Source organism: Carcharhinus amblyrhynchos, chromosome 5 (assembly GCF_965287045.1).
Source record: "Carcharhinus amblyrhynchos chromosome 5, sCarAmb.v2.hapA, whole genome shotgun sequence".
Classification (NCBI taxonomy): domain Eukaryota; kingdom Metazoa; phylum Chordata; class Chondrichthyes; order Carcharhiniformes; family Carcharhinidae; genus Carcharhinus; species Carcharhinus amblyrhynchos.
This window is the reverse complement of record NC_137328.1, coordinates 52,073,221-52,083,273: the sequence shown is the minus strand read 5'-3', so window position 1 is coordinate 52,083,273 and position 10,053 is coordinate 52,073,221. Positions and strand designations below refer to the sequence as shown.

The window sequence follows — 10,053 nt, the reverse complement described above, 5'->3', positions numbered from 1 at the left end:
AGCAATAAAAGGATAACCCAGGAAAAAGAGAACATCGGATACTGCCAACGGTGCAATATGTGACATATCAGCATAAGCTCTCATGTACAGGAACCAGTAAACTAAGGACTTATACTCCTTGCCTAGACTTGTAACAAAACAAACTTCCCTTCGTCCCAGCCATATAAAAGACAGCGATCAGACCCCTCATCACCAAAGAATTTAAATTGTATTCTACTAAGGAAATCCTACTAATAAGGAGAAAAATCATCAAGACGCCCATCAACAGGGTATCTTGGGAGAAATGCGACCCTCCTCCTCCCAACGAGAAAAAGGAAACCTCAAGGATTAACTATAACAAATCGGAGCCAATATCAACAACCTACCTATCTGGATAAAGAAAGCAAGCTCCAAAGAGAGAGGAACATCAGAATTGTCCAATGGACATCAGACTTTCAGCATACACTTGCGCAAGAAGGATACCAGAAACAAAACAACATAACCTCACAAGGAACAGTATACTTTTCCCCTTAAAGGAAGCCCAAACCTGGAAGATAGATAGACTGGAAGGCTTCATACAAGACCAGTTGGAGTAGGTGACCAAAGCCACTCCAATCTCAGCCACTGAGCTCCAGTATGCAGATAATACTTGTACATGCACTCACTCAGACGGAACACCAGGGCATTGTCAACTCCTTCTCTGAAGCATACCTGAAAACAGTGGTTCTCTTCCAACCAGCACCTATTGATTACGATCAACGGTGATATCATGAAAAGGAGACACCAACTACAATGATTGATAATCTGAATCATTTGTAATGAATATTTGCTTTTTTTTCCTGTACGCTAATGCCAAATAATAATTACTCTGTACTATACTAGATTTTGGGAATTTGTTCCGTCTTGTGGTAAATGTAAAACAGAAAAAATTTAAGAAAAACATCTTTTAAAAAAGGCATTTGTCTTTTTACTTATACTACTCATTTTCTAAACTACCTAATATTATCTCCTTCTTTCAATATTCCAGTTACTCCGGTTTCCTGTGTCTGTAAATGTCAAAGTTCTGACTAACATATTGTGACTTTGACTAAGGCTGACATACATGACAAATTTCATCATTGTCTTCAATGTGCCCACCCTGCTGTTAGCCCACTGAGGAAAGGAGCACATAAGGACCAGGACCTCAAATACAAAGATTAAGATCATGTAGCAGTATTCCTTTTGCTGCTTCCCTTGAACCATTCTGATGAAGTCTTTTGTCCCTTGCAGAAAGGAAGAAGGCAAAGGAATAGAATATATTTTCTCATTTAGCATTTCACAAATTAAACAACATTTACATAGTGGACTGCTTTATCTTGAATATTGTTGAGCTTCTTGTGTTGTGGGAGCTGCACTCATCCAGGCTAGTGAAGAGTATTCTTGTATATAGTAGACAGCTTTGGGGAGTCGGGAGTGAGTTATTCCCCACATAATTCCCAGTCTGTGACTTGCTCTTGTATTTATGAGTGGTTTGATTCAGTTTCTTGTCAGTGGTAACTCCCAGGATATTTGGGGTTAACCTCTTGTCCAACCTTTCCTCATAAGATAAGACAGAAATCAGTCGAGTGATTCTTCTCTAAGTGGAGAGTTCAACTTATGCACATTGTTGCATTCAGTTAAGTGTCAACAAGATTTTTGTGCAATGACCTTTGCCAGATGCATGCACAGTACTCTGCTGCTGAGTATGACGGGGCAGATGCTGAGATCTGGAGTGTTGTGGCAGCAGCACCTCGCCTGGTTTCCTACTTTTGCTGCTGTTTCCTTCCTGGAAGGACAAGGTCCTATCTAGAGTCACTCTTAAGTAGGCTGAGTTGGGATTTTGCTTTAGTTTCTGGCCATCCATGTACACGTGTAGATTTTTTTTTGGACACTGGCATTGTGGAGATGGAATGTGCTGGATATGGTTTTAGAGGGATTTAATGTGAGATGCCACTTGTTGCAACAGTCAGTCTTTAAGGATCTGGTACGGAATGCAGAAAAGATGGAGCTTGAGTGGCACAACAGATGTCATTAGTATTGATGAACTTATGGGACATTGTTGGCAGATCATTTGTATATACATTGAACAGGATTGGCACTAGCACTGAGCCCTATGTAGTCCATATTCTCCATACACTTTTCCTTTGCCCAAGATTGGCATTGAATCACCTGTTGCAAAGGAGTATTTTAACAACAATCCTGACCTAGGTTGGAAGAATTCTGGACAAATTTAAAAGCAGGCCACACTATTATAGGCAGCTGAGAGGTCCAGTGGTACTCTGCCCGTCTTCAGCTTCTTTTGGGAGCCATAGTTAATTATAGATGATAAGTGCCAGTACTTTATCAAGTGTGCTGTGGCTCTTATGGAAACCAGCTTAGTTGACATTAGGGATGATCTCTATCTTTGGACATGTATGCTCAGTTATAGCTTGCTAATCCAAAAATGATCCATTTATCTATATTGTCTGTTTGACTATAAGCTCTTACTTTGAGTCATAACCTTTAACGAGGCACTTTATCAAATGCCTTTTGGAAATTCAAGTTCCCATTTATACACAATGCTTGTTACTTTGTTAAGGAACTCATAAATTAGTCAAATCTGATTTTCCTTTTACAAAACCATGTTGACTTTGCCTGAATACATTAAAAATTTCTAAGTATCCCACTTTTGCCTCCTTAATATACATTCTAGCATTTTCCCTATTATAGATTTTTTAAAATTATTTTTGTTTTATTCCAATTCAATCAAATCAAGTCCAATTCAGAGTCTCAACAAGTTGAGACATTCCTGATCCAAGCTGACAAGATAGGGCTCTCACCTCTTGTCTTGGGCTTGATGTACAAGATCTAAGCTGATTGGAGTAGGCATAGCTCCTCCTCCAAGGCTTGCTGTTATTTGCATCTTAGCCAAAAGGCCAAGATTCTGCTTTTAAAAATTGCTTCAAATGAAGCTAAAATGTAACCTAATGACTTAAACCAAGCACAGCATGTCAATACTACACTTGATCTTAGCCAAAAGGCCGAGAAGCGATAGCTAACTGACCTATATTCTCCTGCTTTCTGTCTTTCTCCTTGAATAGAGGAGTTGCATCCACTATTTTCTGGGATCTTTACGGAATTTTAGAACGTTATTACCAATGCATCTACTATCTCAGCAGCTATTTCTTTTAAAATTCGAAGATGTATGCCATCAAGTGCTGGGGACTATAATAGTTTTCTGGGTACTCTTACTCTGAAGATTGTAATTGTTTTTACATAGAAACATAGAAAATAAGTGCAGGAGTAGGACATTTGGCCCTTCAAGCCTACAACACCATTCAATATGATCATGGCCGATCATGCACTTTCAGTATCCCACACCCACTTTCTCTCCATACCCCTTGATCCCTTTAGCCACAAGGTCCACATCCAGCTCCCTCTTGAACATATTTAACAAACTGGCCCCAACAGCTTTCTGTGGTAGAGAATTCACAGGTTCACAACTCTCTTGAATGGAGAAGTTCTTCCTCTAGTTCAGTCCTGAATGGCTTTTCCTTATTCTTAGACTATGACCCTTAGTTCTGGACTTCCTCAACATTGGGAACATTCTTCCCACATCTAGCCTGTCCAGTCCCATCAGAATTCAATATGTTTCTATGAGAACCCCTCTCATTCTTCTAAATTCCATTGAGTACAAGCCCAGTTGATCCAGTCCCTCTTCATATGTCAGTTCTGCCATTCAAGGAATCAGTCTGGTGAACCTTCTCCAGACTCCCTCAATAGCAAGAATGTCCTTCCTCAGACTAGGAGACCAAAACTGCACAATAATCAAGCTATGGGCCTCACCAAGGTTCTATATAATTGCAAGAAGTCCTCTTTACTCCTATACTCAATTCTCCTTGCTAAGAAGGCCAGCATGCCATTAGCTTTCCTCATTGCCTGCAGTACCTGCATGCTAACCTTCAGCGACTGTTCCACCATGACATCCAGGTCATGCTGCACATCCCCTTTTCCTAAACTGCCACCATTCAAATAATAATCTGCCTTCCTATTTTGCCACCAAAGTGGATAACCTCACATTTATACACATTTTGCGTCTGCCAAGTATTTGCCCACTCAGCCAGCCTGTACAAGTCACCCTGCAGCCTCTCAGCATCCTCACGGCACACACTGCCACCCAGCTTAGTGTTGTCTGCAAATTTGGAGATATTGCATTCAATTCCTCCATCCAAATCATCAATGTATATTGTGAATAGCTGGGGTCCTAGCACTGAACCCTGTGGTACCGCATTAGTAACTGCCTGCCACTCTGAAAAGAAGCCATTTATTCCCATTCTCTACTTCCTGTCTGCCAACCAATTCTCTATCCGTGTAAATACATTTACCCCCAGTACCATGAGCCTTAATTTTGCTCACTGCTCTCTTGTGGGGGAGCTTGTCAAAAGCCTCTTTGAAGTCCAGATACACCACAATTACTGGTTCACCCTTGTCCATTCTACTGGTCACATCTTTAAATAATTCTAGAAGATTTGTCAAGCACGATTTACCTTTAAAGAATCCATTATGACTTGGACTGTTCCTGTCACCACTTTGCAAATGCTCAGTCATTGCATCCTTAAAAATTGACTCCAGCATATTCCTCACCACTGATGTCAGGCTAACTAGTTTATAATTCCCGGTCTTCTCTGCCTCCTTTTTGTTTTAGAAAGTGGGGTTACATTAGCTATCCTCTATTCCACTTCCTCTTCCAAAGTCCAACTGAATACTGGAAAATGATCACCAATGCATCCACTATTTTTAGGGCCACTTCCTTGAGTATTCTGGGATACAGCGCATCAAACCTGGGGACTTTTTGGGTTTTAATACAAGCAATTTTCCCCATACAATTTCCTGACTAATAAGGATTTCTTTTAGTTCTTTATGCTAGAGCCTCTGTACCCTACTATTTGTGGAAGGCTATTTGTGTCCTCCCTAGTGAAGACAGCTCCAAAGTATTTGTTCAGTTGGTCTGCCATCTCTGCCCATTATACATTCACCTGTTTCTACCTGTAAGGGACTTGCATTTGTCTTCAGTCTTTTTCTCTATATGTATCTATAGAAGCTTTTGCAGTCAGTTTTATGTTTTCTGCAAGCCCACTCTCATATTCTATTTTCCCTTTCCGAATTAAACCTTTTGTCCTCCTCTGCTGAATTTTAAATTTCTCCCAGTCCACTGGTTTGCTGCTTTTTCTGGCCAATTTATATGCCATCTCTTTGGTTTTAACACTATCCCTGATTTCCTTTGTTATCCATGGATGAGATTTTACTCTTACACCAGATAGGGATGTACAATTGTTGAAGTTCATCCATGCCCATGCCCTTTAAATGTTTGCCATTGCCTATCCACTGTCAGTCTCCCAAATATCCTTTGCCAGCTTATCCTAGCCAATGCACATTCTCATACCTTCAAAGTTAGCTTTCCTCAAGTTCAGGACTCTAGTCTCAGACTTAACTGTGTCACTCTCCATCTTAATGAAGAATTCTACCATACTATGTTCACTCTTCCCCAAACGATCTCGCACCACAAGGTTGCTAATTAATCCTCTCTCATTACACAGTGCTCTGTCTCGGATGGCCTGCTCTCTAGTTGGTTCCCTGACATATTGGTTGGCAAAACCATCCCTTACACAGTCCAAGAAATCCTCCTCCATTGCATTGCTGTCAGTTTGGTGAGCCCAATCAGTATGCAAATTGAAGTCACCCATAATAACTGCTGTATCCCTAGTGTGCACATCTCTAATTTACTGCTTGATACCATCCCCAATCTCACTATTACTGTTTGGGTCTGTACACAACTCCCACTAGCATTTTTTGTCCTTTGATTTTCCGCAATTCTATCCACATCGTCCAGGCAAATGTCCTTCCTTATTATTTGCATTAATCTCCTCTCTAACCAGCAACACTACCCTACCTCCTTTCCTTTCCATTTATCTTTCCTGAATATTGAATACCCCTGGATGTTGTGTTCCCATCCCTTGTCACCCTGAAACCAGGTCTCTGTGATAACAATTTCATAATTTCTGTTAATAACTATCTATGCAGTTAATTCATCCATCTTATTACAAACACTCCCCACATTAAGACACAGAGCCTCAGGTTTTTTTTGGCATTTATTGCCCTCTTAGAATTATGATGAAATGTGGCCCTTTTTGATTTTTGACTTTAGCTTCTCTGCCTTCTACATTTCACCGTACTGCGTTTTGTTTCTGATCAGACTTTACTTCCTTCTGACTTCCTGCAACAATTCCCACCCAGCTGCCATATTAGTTTAAACCTTGCCCAACAGCACAAGCAAACAATCCACCCCCCCTCCCCCAAAGATATTGGTTTCAGTCCTGCCCAGGTAAAGACCATCTGATTTATACTGCTCCCACCTCCCCCAGAACTGGTTCCAATATTCCAGGAATTTGAATCCCTCCCTTTTGCACCATCCCGCAAGCCACATATTCGTTTTGGCTATTTTGATATTCCTGCTCTGACTAGCATGTAATCCTGAGATTACTACCTTTGAGGTCCTACTTTTTAGTTTAACTCCTAACTCCCTAAATTCAGCTTGTAGGACCTTATCCTGTTTTCTACCAATATTGTTGGTGCCTATATGTTCCACGACAGTTAGCTATTCACCTCCCCTCTCCAGAATGTCCATAGCCGTCTGGACATCCTCGACCCTTGCACCAGGCAGGCAACATACTATCCTAGAGTCTCATTTGTGTCTGCAGAAACATCTGTCTATTCCCCTTATAATTGAATCCCCTATCACTATAGCTCTGCCAGTCTTTTTCCAGCCCTCCTACACAGCCGATGCAGCCACAGTGCAATGAACCTGGTTGCTGCCGCCTTCCCCTGGTGAGCTATCTCCGCCAACAGTATCCAAAACAGTATATCTGTTTTGGAGGGAGATAGTCGTAGGGGACCCCTGCACTGCCTTCCTACTCTTCCTCTGTCTGGTAGTCACTCATTCCCTACCTCCCTCAGTAATTTTTATCTATAGTGTGACCAACCCCAAAGTGAATCCATCTGCAGCTCCAGAGTTGTCAAGTGGTCTAACAGGAGCTGAGGTTTGACTCGCTTCCTGCACGCGAAGGAGCCAGGGACACTGGAAGGCCCCTGAATTCCTACATTGCATAAGAAGAGCATGACACAGGTCTGGGATCTCCTGTTAGCTTAACAACAATAACTACAATGCCAAGAGAAAAAAGAAAAACTATTTACCAGTTACCAGCCAGTCACTTACCTGCTGGCTGTGATGTCATGGCTTGATTTCTTTCTACCTGTACTTGCCCTTGAGTCTCCCTCGTAGGTCCACCTCTCCACTCCTGTCAAAGGTGAGAACCTTTTCCCTCAGCACCGAATTCCCACTTGGCTCCAAATTTCTGATACCCTCACTCTGGTGGAATCTCACTCAGGCTGCAGCCTCTGTCACTGGCATGCACAAGCTCACTGGTCATGTGCTTGCTAAGTACAGCTGAGGTGAGCTGAGATGACTCACACACCATTTTGAAATTCCTAAGTCTTCATATTTATTGAGCCCTAATCAGGTTTCAATTGATTGACAGATAACTGTCACTTAGCTACTGGGTCAGTTGACCTTTAAACTAGACTGCTGAATTCAAAGAGAAACACTTACCAACACTTAACTACTCAGCTTCAAATTTCCCGTATCCTCACTCTGGCTGAATCTCACTCTGGCTGCAGTCCCTCTCCCATCAGCGTGCACAAGCTCACTGGTCATCCTTCCCCTTCATCTCTTGATTTACAAGTATTTCTGGGATGTTATTTATGTCTTCAAAGACAAGCACACAATATCTGTTCACATGTGCACATTCTAGAATGTCGAAGAAAGTCAGAATTGAAAAACCACACATTATGAACATAATTTTACAAATATTTTTGAATATAGAAGTTGTGCCATGTAATATCACTGTTCAAGATGGGAAGAGCGGACAAACTGGAAAACTATAGTTAAGTTTGTACAAATATAAAGATGTTTCTAAAGGAATGAGGTGAGGTTCAGAAAGATGTAGGTTAATTGAAGAGATTTCACAGATTCGTATTCTAACCCTGTAAAGATTTTTTTGGTAGTAGATTGTGTGACGTTTAGCTTCAAAATAATGCTAACACATTATACAAGATTTAAAGAACAATAATGTACATGGTTCTATGTTACAAAAATATACTTACTGAAAACAATGAAAGAAGAGCAAAGGAAAATGTAAATGCAAGTAAATAATGTAATTTGAATTGTGAGTATAGAATTAGAAGAGCATAAATCTAACCAGCTCTGTGAAAGATGCTAGTTGAGAATTTTTTCCCAAAGGATTAGTAGTTACATGAAGATAGAATTTCCATTTATTTAGTCCCTCATTATGTCATTCAGGTTGCCCCAGAGCACTTTGCTACAACTGCTTTGCAAAAGGGTTACCGGTAGCAAACAACTGACTCCTTAGATAAAACAGTTAATGTTGTTTTCTTTTAAAGAGCCAGATAAGATGTTGTTACCATAATTAATTGCCAGCATTTACAATGACGTTAAATCTAAAATTAAAAAATAGACAGCCGGTCCATTAGAACTTGAACAGTAGGAAGAGGAGGAAGGGCATGGGCACTAAGTAACGTTTGTATGTACAATATTATCTCATTGTAAATCTGTGCAGTGAAATTTGTTCACATCTTTGCTGGACCAATACAAATTTATTCCCAAGAGCAAAACAGAGAGTATTCCTTCGAATTTAGTTTTGTTGTCGTTATTACAATGAATCCCACTGGAACTAGTTTGGCAAAAACAACATTAATGATTCTGAACTTTGTCTCAGAATGAAAGAAACATGCTGTTTATTAATGAGACAAAGTGAAGTCAAGAGCAATTAGCTGAACACAAAAGTTTACTTGCAATTTTCAAATTCTTTCCTGTATGAGCAATCTCACTTACAATGAAGTTCAGATTCTAAGTTTGGCCTGTCTACAAATCACCCACACAATTATTCATGAGTTGCCATTTTGATACATGTGAGACCTTAAAAAAAAGCATGAATTTGTGGCTTACTCATCAGATCTTGCAGCAAGTCATTGTGCAAGAATGATCATTTTTTTCTTTGAATGTAGCTGCTTGGCTAAATTATCTATCATTACAGGTAGGAGAGTGGGTTTAATACCTTCTCATGGAACTGAGGTCTAAACCTCTATATAACTAATGTATCCCTTTGTCTTCCTCCAATTTTTAATAAAATTGTGTCGCCTTCTATCCTCTCCCATCCTTGCTTGAAGGCATTTCCTCCTTGTTTGGGGTATAACATCGTAAGTATCAGCCAATGTTTAGTGATTTCCCCATTAGTTTTTTTGTATTCATCTGTGGGACATGGGTATCACTGGCTGGCCAGCATTTATTGCCCAATTCTAGTTATCCTGGAACTCAGTGGCTTGCACTTCAGAGGGCAGTTGAGAGTTAACCGCATTGCTGTGGTTTTGAGTCACATATAGGCCAGACCAGGTAAGAAAAATCTATTTCCTACCCTAAAGTACATTAATGAACCAGATGGATTTTTACAAAAATCAACAATGATTTTATGATTATCATTAGATTCCTAATTCCAGACATTTTTTATTGAATTCAAATTCCATCATCTGCCATTTTTTTTTGTTTACTTTATTCCAATCCAATCAAGCCAAATTAAATCCAATTCAGAGTCCCAACAAGTTGGGACATTCCCGATCCAAGCTGACAAGACAGGGCTCTCACCTCCTGTCTTGGGCTTGATCTAATGATCCAAGCTGATTGGAGTAGGTATAGCTCCTCCTCCAAGGCTTGATCTAATTTGTATCTTAGCCAAAAGGCCAAGATGCCGCTTGAAAAAATTGCTTCAAAAGAAGTTGAAATGTAACCTAATGACTTCAACCAAGTGCAGCATGTCAATACTACACTTGATCTTAGCCAAAAGGCCGACACTATAGAAATGATCCCTAAGAATATAATCTACACAGGTCCCCAGAACTTTAGCTGAGTTTCTAGATTAATAGTATAATAATACCACTAGGCCATCA

General features: G+C 40.3%; 1 pseudogene; it reads right to left on the bottom strand.

Annotated features, from left to right (window-relative positions):
- Window positions 1–2,887: 2,887 nt before the first annotated feature.
- LOC145343617 (U2 spliceosomal RNA) lies at window positions 2,888–3,029 on the bottom strand (annotated as a pseudogene).
- Between the last annotated feature and the right edge of the window lie 7,024 nt (window positions 3,030–10,053).